The sequence below is a fragment of the Rhipicephalus sanguineus genome, chromosome 7, assembly GCF_013339695.2.
Source record: "Rhipicephalus sanguineus isolate Rsan-2018 chromosome 7, BIME_Rsan_1.4, whole genome shotgun sequence".
NCBI classification, from domain to species: Eukaryota; Metazoa; Arthropoda; class Arachnida; order Ixodida; family Ixodidae; genus Rhipicephalus; species Rhipicephalus sanguineus.
The window spans coordinates 81,780,502-81,796,793 of record NC_051182.1 but is presented as its reverse complement, the minus strand read 5'-3'; positions in this window follow the sequence as shown (position 1 = coordinate 81,796,793).

The following is a 16,292-nucleotide window of genomic DNA, read 5'->3' as shown; positions in this document are numbered from 1 at the left end:
CACGCGATGACAATCGATGAAGTAACAAACGAACACTAATGCTTGCGTTCGTTTCTTACTTCATATTTTTTCTGATCGGTTCCTAATCTGTGCTCTACGTTTGTGAGGTGGTTTGACGGTGAAAATGCGGCAGCGAAACGGCTAAAAACTCTACTGTGTGCCAGCGCGTCTTTTCTGCAAATTGCCACGATAGCAGTAAGCACAGCCGATTTGTCGCATGGCACGTCTGCTTCTATACATCCGTCATCGAATATTCCAGTCCTATTCCTTGTGCCCAAGTGATTTCTCCACTGCATTCAGTTATTGTCTTTCACTTTATTTTTAGTAGACATGCCGGAGGGGTATTACAAAAGGGATGTGATACAAAGAGTATTAAGGACGAACACTGTTGCAAGGCGTACTGCGAGGCATTTGCTTCCATAAAGGCAGGTGAGCTGGGCGTACAGGCGATACTGTGCACATGGTCATTTCCATCTTTGGTTTTAGGAAAAACACTAGATGCAATGGTGTCCGAAGACGTGTGAGGGTGGGCTCGGATTATGGAATACCCTTTCTGATGTGATATCCCCGAAGCTGGGAAATGATATGATGCACAATGGAATACGGTGCGGTAAGATTTATGACATTGTTGCTCATATAGAGGAGGACTACGGAGACCACAGTGGATGTGGTTGTCGCTCCGAGCTAGACAGGGAGAATAAGACGACATGAAAATCACTAACTAGTTGGCTATAGCTGAGCTCACGCTCACGACATAATAAGCTACCCCTTCAGCCTTGACGGTCTCCATCAAGCCTAAAAGATGGGTGGAGGTGCTGGGTACACGCTTAGAGCGGCTGAGTAGTGACTACTGCAGCTTCTTCGAAGCCGTCGACTTGCCGGCCTTCCACCATCTACCACGACGGCCTTCCACATGTCCGAAGAAAGAGACGCAGCCAGGACAGCACCTTGCAGTCCACTCCAATACTACCGAGTCCCACCGCCCTTGAGAGGCAAAGTGGAAGATGTCGACGGGTGGCGTACCAAGTACAAGCGAAGGAGCAAGTGCTTTTCAGCCGAGTGCTTTTCAGCCGCTCAACTAACCAACGTGGTGTTCGCCCTGACCGGCACTGCACTGTTGTGGTACGAGAACCACGAGGACACGCTTACAACGTGGCACCTTTTCGTTGAGGAGCTTAAGGCGTGTTTCGGGGACTCAGTAGCTAAAAAGAAGAGCGCTGAGCAAGCCCTATCACAAGGGGTGCTGCCAGGTGAGACGTGCACCACATATATCGAAGAAGTGCTAAGGCTCTGCAAGGTAGTCTGCGCTAATATGTCGGGGCAAGACAATGTCGGCCATTTCCTAAAAGGATTTGCCGTGGTCGTGTCATCATCATCACCATCACCATCATCATCATCAGCCTGTTTACGCCCACTGCAGGGCAAAGACCTCTCCCATGTTCCGCCAATCAACCCGGTCCTGTGCTTTCTGCTGCCACGTTATACCTATGTGGGATGACGTGAGGCGTTCACTTTCCCATATATTTTATTGCTGCGTGCTCTCCGCTGTACAACCACAGCCGCTGTCGTTCTTGCGGGCGTCTTCTCACGCGCTAGGTTCGAACGTGCGGAGCAGCTGAAGCGCAACTTCGTCGTCTTCTCTCGCGTTGACGGCTCGCCATAGGCCCCCCCCCTCTAGCGAGGTAGCCAGTGCGCGAAGGAGCGATCCTTATGAGTAGCTGGTAGTTGCTACTGTTGCGAAGCGCGTTCGTCTGGTGTTGGAGGGTGGCTTGTCGTCTGCGAGGACGGCGTCGGTGTCGAGGAAGGCCGGCTTAATGCGGTCAATGGAGACACTGTCCTCGCGTCCATTAATCAGCAGGACAAAATGCTTGGGGCAACGCTTGATGACTCTAAAGGGTCCGTCGTAAGGCGGTTGTAGTGGTGGTCTGATAGCATCGTGCCGTACGAAGACGTGTGTGCAATCCCGCAGCGCACGACTGACGAAACTTGGGCGTGAGTGTTGACGTGGTGAGATAGGAGACACGTCTTTCATGGCGTTCCTGAGGCGACTGGCATAATCAGCGACGTCCATTGGTGGTACCGGAGACACGTCGAAAAACTGGCCAGGAAGCCTTAAGGTCGTGCCAAAAACGAGCTCAGCTGAGGAGCAAGAAGCGTCCGTGCGTATCGTGCTGCGAAGGGCGAGGAGGACGAGTGGCAGTCGCTCCGTCCAGGGTATCAACGATCGTGAGTCCATGAGCGAGGCTTTGAGTTGGCGGTGAAACCGCTCAACCATGCCATTCGACATAGGGTGGTAGGCTGTCGTCTTGATGTGATTGACACCAAGCATGAGAGAAGACACCAAACGCGAGAGAAGACGACGAAGTTGCGCTTCAGCTGCTCCGCAAGTTCGAACCTAGCGCGTGAGAAGAGGACGCCCGCAAGAACGACAGCGGCTGTGGTTGTACAGCGGAGAGCACGCAGCAATAAAATATGTGGGAAAGTGAACGCCTCACGACATCCCACACCTACAAACTTCTTAATCTCATCTACCCACCTAATTTTGTGTCCCCCCTCACACGTTTGTCATCTCTTGGAATCCAGTGAGTTACCCTTAATGACCACCGGTTATCCTGCCGACGTGCTACGTGCCCGGCCCATATCCATTTCTCTTCTTGATTTCAACTATAATATCCTTAACCCCCGGTTGTTCGCCGACCCACTCTGCTCTCTTCCTGTCTCTTAAGGTGACACCTATCATTTTCCTTTCCATCGCTCGCTGCATCGTCCTCAATTTAGGTTGAACCCCCTTTGTAAATCTCCAGGTTTCTGCTCTGTAGGTCAGTACCGGTAAGATACTACTGTTATATACCTACCTCTTGAGGGATAGTGGTAAACTGCCATCCATGATTTGATAATGCTTGCCGAATGAGCCCCATTCCATGCTTATTCTTTTAGGTACTTCACTATCATGGTTCGGCTCCACGGTTACTACCTGTCCTAAGTAGACGTACTCCTTTACAACTTCCAGTGTCTCGCCACCTATCGCAAAGCGCTGTTCTCTGCCAAGAGTGTTCCACATTAGTTTTATGCATATTAATTTTCAGACCTACTCTTCTACTTTCTGTATCCACTTCAGTAATCATGAGCTGTAATTCGTCTCCCGCGTTACTCATGAATGGATAGTCATCAGTGAATCGCAGGGAACTGAGCTACTACTCTCCAATAACTCTTATCCCTAATTCTTCCCACCTAGGGCCCTGAAAACCTCCAGTAAACACGCGTTGAATAGCATTGGAGAGATCGTGTCTCTCTGCCGTACGCCCTTCTTTATTGGGATTTTGTCGCTTTCTTTATGGAGGACCATAGTGGCTGTGGATCCGCGGTAGATTTCTTCTAGTATGTTTGTATAGGCTTCGGCGATGCCCTGATTCGGCAGTGCCTGCATGACTGCTGAAGTCTCCACCGAATCATATGCCTCCTCGTAATCTATGAAGGCTATGTATAGGGGTTGGTTGTATTCCGCACATTTATCTATCACCTGATTGATAGCATGAATATGGTCTATTGTTGAGAAGCCTGTACGAAATCATGCCTGGTCCTTTGGTTGATTGAACTCTAGTGTCATAATTATTCTGTTAGCAATTACTTTTGTAAGTAGTTTGCAGACAAGGGACAGTAAGCTGATGGGCCTGTAATTTTTCAGGTCCTTGACGTCTCCTTTCTTATGGATGCAGATGATGTTGGCATTCTTCCAAGATTGTGGTATCCTCCCCGCTTATAAAACGTACCAATTGCGGAGACCGCGGCCAAACACGTCGCCTCCACTCATTACAAGAGGGAACCAAAAAGCAATCGCATATTCGAGACGACTTGGAGTTAGTATGCACTACAGTAATGATGTCTCAACCGTGATTATTATTAAAATGTGGTCGACCCCTCAGTATAAACGAAGACCACATATTATATAACAGTATCATTGTGTACGTGTCAGACTATCCTCCCTTGGGGTAACTTCTATGCAGTTCAACCATTCCAAGGCAGCACACAACGTCGAGCCGATAATGGTTTTACGGCGGCTGTGCGAGACCCAATCCAGTCCCATTGTTGCCGGGCAGTGAGCCATTATTGGCTGAGCCGTTGAATTTGAACGGCATAACGGACCGGTTTTGCCGCGCTTCATCGGATATTGGGTTTCAACCGGCAGCGTTGGGCCTGGTTTGCCGCCGTCCCACCGATATCGGCTGAGCCAATGGCTTTGATCGGCAAATATTTGGCCGGTTTTGCCGCTCTTCAACCTATGTCGGATAAGCCGTTGGCTTTCACCGGCTAATACTGGGCCACTTTTGCCATTCTTCAGCCAACATTGACTAAGCCGTTGGCTTTCAGCGGCTAGTGTTGTAGTATTTCCGAAAGTGCAGAGCTCAGTCACATTTTTGGTCGCGAATATTCGGCGCTTCACCCTGATAATTGATCCGATCGATACAAGCATTACCGATATTCCATTCATTTATTTCATGTATCAATCAGACGTCGAGCCTTAATTCTACGTGCGGATGTTTCTGAGTAATTTTGTTTATGTGCATTTTTTTTCTTAAACACGGGGTAGACTTAAATGCAATAGAGCATTAGGTGTTTGAATTTCTGTCGCCGAAGCTGCAGAAAGCCGCTACATGGTTTGGTGTAGTAGCACAAATAAGAAAGTGCGTATATCGTGCTAATGCCGCACGTACGATTGAGGGCGCGAAGTATCGCCTACTTATTAGCTTGAATTTTCTTGTTGCTTTCTGCTATGACAGTGACTAACAGTTATCACTAGCACAGTCACTTTTCTACCCAACAGGGTGGCCTTCAGAAGAATGACTGACTCGCATTAGATGGCCACTTCGATGAGCAGTTGTTCTCGCTATCGGAATGTTGACATTTCATAACACATTCCATTAACTTCATGGTTCAAAGTACTTCTCTGTCGGAAATGTTTCGCCATTGGTCGGCCAACTTCAATAATACATCCAGCATCAAGATTCGGCCAACTATTTCCGCACGAATGTTTTAGTGGAAGAAGTTTATGTGAATTTTATTTATGTGCATAAACCGATTCTGACATTATAGCGCTATATGTTTTACATCCTATCAGCCGCTGACTATGTGACACGAGTGGTCATAAATTACACGGATAGTTTCCTAGCTGTGTGTGTACACGTATTTACGCACGCGCGTGTTGTGGTGAAGCGTAACAAGCGCGTTTTCTTTAGTGATATCACATAATTGTACCTTGTGAAGTAGTAAAAATCTCAACAAGACGTGTTGCTGAGCTAGTTGGTTTCATTACTTGGGAAAAGAATAGGTATGGCGCAAAAGACCGGGCCGAAGTGAAGACACCTTTTTTCCTTAGAATATGCTTCCAAACCAAGTAGCCCACTGACAATATTTAACGAACTGTCAAACACGTGTTTGCGACGTGTTTGTCAGTTCGAGTTTTCACTTCGCCGCCATTCTTTTTGTGTCATACCTATCTTTCTCAAGTAAAAATCTCGTTCACCCATTGCTTCCGACGTGCATTTATAAACAGTCGTATTTACATGATTATATTGCACGTGAAATACGATAAAAAATGCGGTCCCAACGTGGTATACGCATGTTCCATGTAGGGATACGTTGCAACAAGCGATGTATTAAAATTTCGAAGAATGCTTTCAAAAACGGCATGCCCATAGACTACATGCTGGGGGGAACGCACAAAATTGTCGGAAAATGAGCCGCGCTCCGAAGAAGGGGGCATTCTATCTATCTATCTATCTATCTATCTATCTATCTATCTATCTATCTATCTATCTATCTATCTATCTATCTATCTATCTATCTATCTATCTATCTATCTATCTATCTATCTATCTATCTATCTAGCCGCCTACGACTTTGTGCTCTCCTGGTCGCTTGGTTAATCGAATGTACACCAAAGTTAGTATGGTGTAACATGATTTTATGACGAACATAAGTGACAAGTCATAACGTGAAAATCATGACACGCATGTCATGTACAGCATGACTTGCCTGCCACGCTCATGGGGCGCTGGCGGCCGTTTCGCTAGCTTGATCTACCCCGAAATTGGTATTGCGCGACGTGACTGTGTGACGAACATAAATAACACGAGTTAACACGACAATCATGACACGCATGTCATGTACAGCATGACTTACGTGCCACACTCATGGGGCGCTGGCGGCCGTTTTCGCTAGCTTGACCTACCCCGAAATTTGCATTGCGCGTCATGACTGTGTGACGAACATAAAAAATAACACGAGTTAACACGAAAATCATGACACGCATGTCATGTACAGCGTGACTTACGTGCCACGCTCATGGGGCGCTGGTGGTCGTTTCGCTACCTTGATCTACCCCGAAATTGGTATTGCGCGACGTGACTGTGTGACGAACATAAATAATAGGAGTTAACATGAAAATTATGACACACATGTCATGTACAGCATGACTTACGTGCCACACTCATGGGGCGCTGGCGGCCGTTTCGCTAGCTTGACCTACCCCGAAATTTGCATTGCGCGTCATGACTGTGTGACGAACATAAAAAATAACACGAGTTAACACGACAATCATGACACGCATGTCATGTACAGCATGACTTACGTGCCACACTCATGGGGCGCTGGCCGCCGTTTCGCTAGCTTGACCTACCCCGAAATTGATATCTTGCGACATGACTGTGTGACGAACATAAATAACACGAGTAAACACGAAAGTCATGACACACATGTCATGTACAGCATGACTTACGTGCCAGGCTCATGATGCGCTGGCGGCCGTTTCGCTGGCTTGATATACACCGAAATTGATATCTTGCGACGTGACTGTGTGACGAACATAAAAAATAACACGAGTAAACACGAAAATCATGACACGCATGTCATGTACAGTATGACTTACGTGCCACGCTCATGGGGCGCTGGTGGTCGTTTCGCTAGCTTGATCTACCCCGAAATTGGTATTGCGCGACGTGACTGTGTGACGAATATAAATAACACGAGTTAACATGAAAATCATGACACGCATGACATGTCCAGCATGACACGTGCCACGCTCATGGTGCGCTGATGGCCGTTTCGCTAGCTCGATATACACCGAAATTGGTATCTTGCGACGTGACTGTGTGACGAACATAAAAACACGAGTTAACATGAAAGTCATGACACACATGTCATGTACAGCATGACTTACGCGCCAGGGTCATGGTGCGCTGGCGGCCGTTTCGCTAGCTTGATATACACCGAAATTGGTATCTTGCGACGTGACTGTGTGACGAACATAAATAACACGAGTTAACACGAAAGTCATGACACATATGTCATGTACAGCATGACTTACGTGCCAGGCTCATGGTGCGCTGGCGGCCGTTTCGCTAGCTTGATCTACGCCGAAGTTGGTATTGCGCGACGTTACTGTGTGACGAACATAAATAATAGGAGTTAACATGAAAACCATGACACGCATTTTGCTAAACGACATACAAGACGACGTATGAAGCTCTTTGCTGGCTGCTTCGCATTACATCGATTCCCACAATGCGTGGGATCTGCCGGCTTTTCAACCACCATCTCCACCTACAACTTGTCATTGACGCAAAACTCGCTTGACCAGGCAGGGCAGGGTAACCGTCCCGACGCAAGGATAATCGTTGTTGAGGACGCAGGTTTTTTCGCTCCGGCCAGCGGAATTCTTCAAAGAAGTGTCGGTGTGTGGACATGTGTGGCGGAAAGTCAAAATCGCGTGCGAGACGAATACGCGGTAGGATTCCGGCACTGTTTTCGGCAGCGATCACCGCAGCGCGCAACAAGTGGCCCCGTGCTTCTATATTGGACTCGCTCGCCTCATATAAGACCACGTGTTGACTGCTCTTACGTGTCATCATATTTTTCTTGCGTTCGTTACGGGCATTCGCTACTGACCATTCTTTTTTTTCGTATTCTGTTACTATAGTGTTTTGTGCACGATTTCTTTGCGTTAAAATCTCACCTTGAGATTAGCAGTGCGTACATGCGTGTGTACCTTATTTAGATGTAGATTTCATTGGATCTTACGGTACCACTCGCAATCTTTTTCACGTCGCGTGCAGCAGTGTACACACACTTCTGGCCCGTATGTTATCACTGAAAACATTCCAATTTCCGCTTAAATCCGCGACAAGAACATAGAGTGCGGTGCAGAGACGCCTTCAGAAAGCACTGTCCCATATACGTAAACTATGTGTTTGTATTTACCAAAGATGCCTGTCCAAAGAAGAATCTTGGCTCGCAGCCAATGATCTGAACTAATAAAGCATGTTTACCTGCAACTGTCACGTGTATTATTATAAATAAGCAGGGCGGCTGCCCTGATAGGGCGATAAGGGTAGCAATTCTGACTGATCGGTTGAGCGTAAATTAGCTTGAGTATAGCCCAGGAACAGAGGAACACAAAAGAAGAAGTAACAAACGGACACAAGCGCTTCTGTGCGTTTGTTACTCCATCTTTTGTGCTCGACTGTTTATGCGCTATCCTAAAAGGGTGTCGCGTGGTTTGGCGGAAGAAAAATGTGGAAGCGAGATGGCTCAAGTCTCAGCTTTTTATGGGCGCCTCTGCAGTATCCAATACCTCAATAGTGGCAAGCACAGTCGTCTAAGGTCTCCTTCATGGCCCGTCAACTACTGTACAATCGTCATCCAATATTCCAACCTTATCGCTTGAGATCAATATATTTCTGGATTGGGCACGGTTATTCACTTTCACTTCAATTCTTTAAAGAACCGTCTAGGGGGTATTGTATAAAAGGTGGGATACAAAGAATACCTAAACGCGAACATTGTCACCAGGAACATAGGGAATTAATTGCTTGTATGAACGCTGATGCGCTGGACGCAGAAGCAATCCTGTGCTCATGCTCGTTCTTAGTTTTGCCACGAGTTCCTCTTGTTCGTCATGAATTACCAACTCGCCCAACAGTATGTTCTTCTGAGCCAGGGGTTGGCAACCTGCGGCCCGCAGTGCATTATTGTTCGGCCCCTGACACGACGTAGAAAAAAACATGGTTGATCCCTCCAATACAAGAATCGGTATAACACGAAAGTAAAACGTGTCTTTACAGAAGTAATTGAAAGTTTACAGTACATTGATATAAGAGAGCTCTCACACTATTGGTGTTTAGGAGCTATAGCACCGTTTAACATGGATGGACCCACGTTGTTGCTTTGTGGCACATCTCTATCCCGATGACTAACGTCCATAATCAATGATTAAACAAACCTTTGTGGTAGCTCTAATAGTTAACGGTAAGAGTGTAATCAGAGAAAGTGGTGTGACAGCCAGAAGAATGTCGCTGACTGGACGCAGCACTTGGGCATGCGGCATCCCGCCGCATGTTAAAGGGACACTAAAGGCAAATAGTAATTTATGTCAGAGTGAAAGCTCAATATATGAGAATGTCTACAACGGCAGTATTATCAACAGGAGTGCCCCACTTATCGAAAAATTAAGCTAAATGTATCACACGATGAGCGCCTCGAGTGGGACATTTTGGAAGTGATCCCGACGACGTGGGAGAGTCTGAATACAAATTATCACAAGTAATCAAACTAGCCGCAACACAAAAAAGAACCTCCCGTGCATCAAGACACGTAATAAAATGCTGCTGGGTTCCTTTCTGTTTTATTCACGAAAAAAATGGACTCTTTGTCGTTGCCATGGGGAACAGCGCGCGTGGTTCAAAAGTTCCGTAGTAGGGTACTCATTTGGGCTCTTTGATTCATAATTACGAGTGAAAAACACTGCTAAAAAGACGGGACAAGAAAGGACACGCCGTGGTCTTGTGCACTTTCTTGTCGCGTATTTTTACCGCTGTTTTTCGCTTGTAGTCAAAAGTTCCGTTTTCGCTTGTAGTCAAAAGTTCCAAACTAAGCTTCGCCCGGCGCCCTGCTTCGCTCACGCGGTCGCGTCTCAGTGGTAGTTTCGGTATCGCGTACTGCCGCGTGTGTTTTTCACGCTCGTGAAAGTCGCTCTGACAGAAAGTTCGACAAAATACCGCATGCATGTGATGTTGCCGCCAGCGCACGCCACCGCGCAGTAAAGGCGGGCAACATTGGGCACGGCAACAGTGACGTGCGAAATACCGCTGTCAGGTGGGTGATTTGAAGTGCGCTAACGCGATGCGGACTACTAAAACGTGATTTTATTTCAAAATAAGCACCTCCTTGGCATAAACCTAGCGCTACGAGGTATCTGGACCGTTATTTCAAGAATCAACGTCGACCTAATATTTGCCTTCAGTGTCCATTTAAAGAGTCATTGAACGCAACGGTGGCACTAGAGGGAAACGCAACGCATGTCGTGTCTGCCCTCTAGCCCGCCCGCGTTTTTTCTCGGGGCGAGCGTATGCGGGGAACGCGGTGTTACAGCCAGGCGACGGAGGCGCGCGTCGCAGGGCTACTTTAATATGGATGGATGCTATGAGTGAGGCCGAAACTTGGGCTGAAGTCGCCACCTGGTGGTGTGTTAAAGCGTTGACGAAATTTCACTTCTATTGAAAACGCGCCGAATGGGACGCACGCGTCGCAACGACACGTTACAGGAGGTAATAGTGCATTACTTCACTTTACCGCTCCCAGGAGGTGGCACCACCCCGCCGACCAAGAGCACTGTGAGAAGGAAGTGTGAGATATAAAAGGCGCGTTAGTAAAGCATCCAGAAAGCGTGACCGTGGCGCTGCGAATAGCGTGCCCGGCATCTGTTGTCACGGACCGAGAGGTCGTTGGTTCGACTCCCGTTGATGGAAGTTTTTTTCTTTGCCATCTGATCGCGTGCACTTTTTCGACGTCCTTTCCGTGACGGAAATACGACACTGAAGTCTTGGTGAACCCCGGCATGAAGCAATTTTGTGTTAAAAAGTTCCATCAATGACTTCTCGGTTCACGACCAAAGATGCTGGGCATGCTATACACTGCGCCGCCGTCACATACACCGGAGGCTTTAGAAACGCGCCTTTTATATCTCGCACTTTCCTCTCACAATGCTCTTGGACGGCGGGGTGGTGTCAGGATAATTAGGCGGGCTAGTTAGTATCGCATTATGATATTGTTACGGAAAAAGACACCAGCTCAGAGGAATACGTATCCCTGTATTGTTTACAGCTTAGGCGAGCAGCGCAACCGACGCGAACAGCACGCGCCAGTCTGTCTGTTTCGTCCTTCTGTTCGTCTCCTTGGCAGCGATGTCGCTGGTACGTAGCATTACCCCCGGCGGCCGAAGCATCGTCCCGGAGCTTTAAAGGTCGTTTTCGGAAGCGGTGTTGTAGGGCTTGAGTCGTGAAACGTGAACCATATCGCTGGACCGAACAGATGGCTATGGACAGATGGGGCCAATCTTATAGGTAACAGGTGTTACCTGACGCAGTACACAGTAAGGTCCAGTGTAACGAGACAAAAGTTTTTCGGATAGGCCCACCCGACGATGAGGGGACCAGAGTAGCACAAGGGCACCGGAAACGAAATGTGCGTCTCGATGAGTAGCATCGTACCGATGTCGTCGTTTGGTTTGCGACGCCGTCAGCCGAGCGCGGGCGAGCTGTCGGGCTTCATCGGCTCGCGCGATTGCGTCTCGGGCATACTCGCTGGTGGACGAGGTGGAGGTAGGAATGATCGTGTCCAGCGGTAAAATCGGCTCTCTTCCGTACAGGAGATAAAAAGGGGAAAAGCCTGCCGTGTCGTGACGCGATGAATTGTACGCAGAAGTTGCGTAGGGTAGGGCAACATCCCAGTCTCGGTGGTCCGGCGACGCATACATAGCGAGCAGGTCCGTAAGCGTGCGATTAAAGCGTTCCGTTAGCCCATTGGATTGAGGGTGGTATGCAGTGGTCAGTTTGTGCTGCATAGAACAGGAACGTAAGATGTCGGCGATAACTTGAGACAGGAATTGACGGCCACGGTCTGTGATCAGTTGTCTTGGGGCACCGTGAACCGAGATAACGTCCCGTAGCAGAAAGTCAGCAACGTCGGTTGCACAACTTGTCGGTAGAGCTCGCGAGATCGCATAACGTGTAGCGTAATCTGTAGCCACTGCGATCCATTTGTTTCCTATGGTTGAGACGGCAAAAGGTCCAAGAAGGTCTAATCCAACGCGGTAAAAGGGTTCCGTGGGTATGTACAGTGGTTGAAGATGGCCAGCGGGTAGCAGCGACGGTGTTTTGCGGCGTTGACAGAACTCGCACGTGGCGACATAGCGGCGTACTGAGCGAGCAAGGCCTGGCCAAAAGAAACGGCTGCGTACGCGCTTGTATGTGCGAGAGACGCCGAGGTGTCCAGCTGTCGGCGCATCGTGAAGTTCAGCGAGGACACTGCGTCGTAAATGCTTAGGCGCGACAATTTGAAGGTCAGGTCCGTCAGGTCGGAAATTTCGATGGTAGAGGACGCCCTCTTGAAGCACAAAGTGGTGAATAGAGGCGTCGTTTGGGAACGATTCCGTGCGGGTGATGAGGTCAAGGAGCACGGGATCCCGTTTCTGTTCTTCCCCAATGTGAACCAAGTTGGACACTGAGAATATGGAGCAGATCGTGTTGGCGTCAGTGTCATCAGGATCGTCAAAAGGGTACCGGGAGAGGCAGTCGGCATCCTGGTGCATGCAGCCAGATTTGTACACGACTGAGTAGGAGAACTCTTGGAGGTGCAAAGCCCAGCGACCAAGCCGCCCTGAGGGGTCTTTAAGAGAGTTCAGCCAGCAGAGCGCGTGGTGGTCGGTAACGACCGAAAACGTGCGCCCGTATAGGTATGGCCTGAACTTCGCGACCGCCCAAACGAGAGCCAAACACTCACGCTCTGTGATTGAATAATTGCGTTCGGGGCGGATAAGAGGCGGCTGGCGTATGCAATAACGCAATCGTGACCACGTTGGCGTTGAGCAAGCACGGCGCCGATGCCATGACCACTTGTATCCGTGCGGATCTCAGTAGGGGCAGCAGGGTCAAAATTTTTCACGAAGCGTCGCAAATGCGAGCATAGTCCGAGAAAGCTGCGGACATCCTTCACAGATCGTGGAACGGGAAAGTTCTTGACTGCGCTGATTTTCGCCGGGTCTGACTGTACTCCGTTAGCGTCCACTAAATGGCCAAGTACTGTAATTTTCTCGCGGCCAAAATGACATTTTCATGAATTCAGCTGCAGGCGAGCACGACGGAAGATGGCTAAGACGGCTGAGTAGACGTTCATATGAGTTTCAAATGTGGGGAAAAATTAACGACATCGTCGAAGTAGCACAAACAGGTGGACCATTTAAATCCTCGGAGCAAAGAGTCCATCATTCGTTCAAAGGTGGCTGGGGCGTTACAAATGCCAAAGGGCATGACCTTGAATTGATATAGGCCATCGGGGGTGATAAATGCCGTCTTTTCACGATCTATATCGTCCACCTCAATCTGCCAGGTACCCGGAACGGAGGTCGATGATAATGAAAATAGCGGGCACATAGAGGCAGTCAAGGGCATCATCTATTCGTGGCAGAGGGTAGACGTCTTTTTTGTAATTCTGTTTAGGTGGCGATAATCGACACAGAAACGCCATGTGCCGTCGTTTTTGCGCACTAGCACTACAGGGGATGCCCAAGGACTGCAGGACGGCTCAATGATGTTCTTGGCGAGCATTTTGTCGACTTCAGCTTGGATAATTTGACGCTCAGTCGCCGACACGCGATATGGGCGCCTATGAATAGGAGGCTGGTCAGCTGTATTGATGCGGTGGGTTACACCAGTAGCTTTTCCCAATGGACGGCCGCTGAGATCGAAAATGTCGACGTAGGACAGCAGAAGCTGGTGGAGCTTGTCAGTCGGCTGCGGCCTTAAGGTGCAAGCAATCATCGACCGTATGGCGCTGTCAGGACAAGGATTAGATTGTTGCTGGGCATGGGGATCGGACGGAGCGGTCACCGTGAAAGCAGCCACCGCGCAGTCTTCTAAGGTCGAAAGTAATGCCAAAGAGATGCCTTGCGGGAGCATTTGCGGTGTCAAACTAAAATTGACAACGGGAAGGCACGTGGAGTTCCCTGTGACAGAAAGAACCGTGTGTGGTAGCGTACTACCACGACTTATCAGGACATCGGTGATAGTTGTCAGTACATAGTCGCCGTCGGGAACTGGTGGTGTTGCGACAAATTCGACATAGGTCAGTGTTCGGGGTGAGAGGCGAGCGTATCCGGCAGTGCGGAGGCGACTCGGCCGGGGCAAAGGAGGGTCGATCATGGGCAAGTGGAGACGGAGCGTACTGGCCGAGCAGTCAGTGAGGGCAGAATGCGCAGACAAGAAGTCGTGGCCTAGGATGACATCATGGGGACATTGTTTAAGGACGGCGAAGAGGACAACTGTGTGGCGATCAGCAATGCTTGCATGAGCGGAGCAAATTCCCACGACAGATGCTGTTCCGCCGTCGGCAACACGGACAAATGGAGTCGTCGCAGGTGTGAGAACTTTCTTGAGCTTGTGTCTAAAATCAGTGTTCATAACGGAAACTTGAGCGCCAGTGTCGTCTAGAGCTGTCTCAGGCACTCCGTCGACTTGTACGTCAATAAGGTTCCGTTTCGTCGGTGTGGTCAGTAGAGGATTTTCGCTTGGTCCGATTGATGCAGCGCCACCTTCAGGGGCTGCAGCATTTAGTTTTCCGTCGGCGAACGTCGTGGGGGAGCGGGGGAAGGTGGTCGTCGGGGCTGAGGCGAACGGGACTGGCGACGGTGGGGTGAGGGAGAGCGGGAGTAGTGGGGATCGTGGGGGGCAAATTGGTCCTGATGGGAAGAGTAGGCCTGAGGGGCAAAGTGGGCCGGAGGGGCGTAGTGGGCCGGAGGGGCGATGTGGGCTGGAGGGGCTAAGTGGGCAGGAGGGGCAGAATGGTCTGGGCTGGTTGGAGAACGAGGAGCGGGACGATTATTGAAGGAAGGCGGGACATTTTGTGCAGGAGGACCCCAGCGACTTCGGCAATGACGAGATATGTGTCCTATTCGGTGACAGTAGAAGCATATTAGCTTGTCATCAGGTGTTCTCCATTCGGACGGATTACGGAACGCTGGTGGCGAGCCAGACGGGGGTCGACGTGGGGGCGTGAAGTGCGGCGGGAAGTCGGTACGGGGAGGCGTCGAAATAGAGCAGACACCCATGCTGGCAATTTCCTGTCGGATTACTGCTTGAAGAAGGGGTAAAGGGACGGAAGGAGGTGTGTCAGAGGATGGTGGTGCCACGGTAACAGGGGCGGCTGCTTCAAGTTCACGTCTAACGAGTCGGGTCAAGTTATCGCAGGCGTCCGGTTACCGGCATGTAGCGAGGCAATAAGACGTCCCTGCGGTGTTCGGAAGGCGCGGGAACAGTGGGGAGACACGCCTACCTTTAGCCTGTTCCAAGCGACGACATTGTTGAAGTACCGCATCGACAGAGGACTCGTTAGTGCACAAAAACAAGTTGAACGCGTCGTCGGCGATACACTTGAGTATGTGCGCAACTTGTTCTTGCTCAGACATGGTTTCGTCAGCTTTGCAGCAGAGGGCCAGGACATGTTGAATATAACTGAGGTAGGACTCAGTGGAGCTTTGCGTGCGAGTCGATAATTCTGTCTTTGCGGCGAGGCGACGTCCAAGAGAGTTGCCAAAAAGTTCGCGAATCTTTACCTTAAAGCTGTCCCAGCTGGTAATCTCATGCTCATGGGTGTCAAACCAGAGACGAGGGGTTCCGTCCAGGTAAAATATGACATTCGCGAGCATAAGGGTGGGGTCCCACCTGTAACTGGCGCTGACGCGTTCGTACAGGCGCAGCCATTGGTCGACGTCAGAACCTTCGAGGCCCGAGAAGACGCCAGGCTCTTTCACGGCGGGAAGCGTGACGAAAGTGGGTGCGGCCGGTGGGTTGGCAGGTAGGGCAGGAGGCAATGCGGGCGGCGGGGATGCAGCCGAGTCTTGCGAGGCCATCGCACCACTCCACCAAATATGTTACGGAAAAAGACACCAGCTCAGAGGGATACGTATCCCTGTATTGTTTACAGCTTAGGTGAGCAGCGCAACCGACGCGAACAGCATGCGCCAGTCTGTCTGTTTCGTCCTTCTCTTCGTCTCCTTGGCCGCGATGCCTCTGGTACGTAGCAATATAAAACTGTGGGGGCAAAGAAAATTCTTCGTCCTGCGTCGTTTATTTGTGCTCAAGAGTTATATATCATAATGGGATGGTGTCGCCGTCTGCCAGCGGTAAAGTTAAGTATTGCATCATGACCATTACCTTCGTGATTAGCTCCTGCAACGCGTCTTT